Source organism: Hibiscus syriacus, unplaced genomic scaffold, assembly GCF_006381635.1.
Source record: "Hibiscus syriacus cultivar Baekdansim isolate YM2019G1 unplaced genomic scaffold, ASM638163v2 tig00110187_pilon, whole genome shotgun sequence".
Lineage (NCBI taxonomy): Eukaryota > Viridiplantae > Streptophyta > Magnoliopsida > Malvales > Malvaceae > Hibiscus > Hibiscus syriacus.
Window position 1 is genome coordinate 2230603 of NW_024062618.1, and position 2334 is coordinate 2232936.

The window sequence follows — 2334 nt, forward strand, 5'->3', positions numbered from 1 at the left end:
CTTATTACAATTTGACGATTGGAACTTAAAAAAGTATTAAGATTTAGATACTTTAAGTTATATTTGATGTGGATTAATAAAAAAAAAGTTATATGAATATTAAGCTCCAAATATTTGAAAACAATTTACTTTCACATATAAATGACTGAATTTAGATATCTCAAGTTGAAGACAATATTTATTTGTAAAATACAAAAAAATGTAAATTAAACGAGATTTAATAAATTTGGATATTAGTAGATTGAAACATATAGAAATGGAATAATGTTATATAATGTGGAATGAAATTTGATACTTTTTAATTGATATTGATTTATTTTGTGAAGATTTATCGTTATACACGTCTTTAATTTGACCTAATCTAATACAATTTATATCATACTTAAAATATTTTTATAAGATATTATAAGAATATTTTGATTATTTGTGTTGGAATTAATATAATGTTATTGTTTTTATCATTAATATTTTATTTTTATAATTAATTATATTTTCATAAAATAAATATAATTAATTTCAACCATATTTAATTTAAATATTTTACTCATAATAGGTATTGAACCCAAACCTAAGGGAGAGGGGAGATGTCAACTTAAGCTTTTAACCACCTGCTCTAGAGATTGTTGACGAAGTGTATTAAATTATTAAATTAATAATTGATATGATATAATAATATTTTTTCAATGTCTCACATTAGAAACAATTATTGACAATTAATCAACTAACAATTTTTAATTAAAAAGAAGAAATTTAATCAAAATTAAAACATTAAGAATTAAAACAATTAAAAAATAGAGATCAAAGTTACATCAACAATCAATTGCTAAATGTTATTTTTGACATTATGCTTTAACGATTTAGGCATGAAAATATTGAATATAAATATTATATAAGATACAGAAAGTTTTACTCTTAATGAGGATTGAGCTCACATTTAATCATCTACTCTAAAGATTATTAACTAAATTTTTATTGTTAAAAGGTCTATAGTATTGACCAAAACAATTAAAATAGCCATCATGTTATAGAACAAAATAAAAACATAGGATTACACGGATTAAAAGAGTGAAGTGCAAAGTTTTGTACTAATTGTTATAATTATTTAACATTTTTTGTGAACATATAATGAAAATATTAATGGCACAATTAATGTAAACATGGACATTTGATTGATTGAAATTATAATATAGAAATTAATTATTTATAAGAGATATTAAACTCTCTAAATAATGAGATTTAAATTAAAGGTATTTTCTAATTTATTATATTAAACTAAAAATTTTATAAAAAAAGGAGATAATTAATTTATTGATAAATGTTGATTACTGTGTTTTTCCCTCCGCAAAGCAATAATATTATTAATATTATAATGAGGCCAAACAATGGCATAATAAAGCCAAAATGGCAGTACATAAGAAAAGCACCTCACCCTAAACAAACCAAACATCTAACATAGCTAAAACAACATCTAGAAAAATCTGATCACACGCTGTGTTTATACACATTACACACTAACAACACCTAGCTAAAACAGCACCTCACCTTAAACACTGCGTTAATACACATTACACTTCAAGAAGAGAACCAAATTAGAATTTTAGAGACAATATTATTAGAAGAATAACCATAAACTCTAAACATGAATTATAAAATAGATATACAAGATAAAAATATATATTTATCTTTTCAAATTTTGGGTCAAAATATAATTTACCCTACATTAGGATGCTTATTTAAAGGACTAAAAGGAATTTGAAAGAATTTTGGAGACATTTGGACTATTAATGTTTTATATTTTATTGATGAAATCATATGTTATTGTCGTTGATTTAAGTAGGAAGATGGTGATCATAGGCAATTTGTCTTTATGGATTAGATGAAAAGTCAGAGTCAATGATTGTCTAGAGGAAAAAGAGAGAAAGATTAGAGAAGACGGTGAATAGTAGTTATGTGGTTCTTGATCCATTCTTTTTTAATTTTATTTATACGAGTATATATGTTTATGACACAGGGTAATAGGGTAGTTGGTGTCAGTCCTACGGTTGATGGATATTGATGGGTTGACAAGTGAGTAAATCCGACTATTAAATAGTAGACTTAGTTAATGATGAGATCGACAACGATTAGACTATTGTTAAATGAAGGGATTATGAGATTACCTTTAGATGAGTCTTACGATATTTTAGAATTTTTTTTTGAAAGTTTCCGAACTTTTCTTATAAAGAAGTGATAATGGAAATAATTTGTGAAAGAGATATAACAATCATCTTTAGTTAATAAATGACCGGAAACCATTAACAAAACATAACAAAATTTAAATGGTTTTCTAAAAAA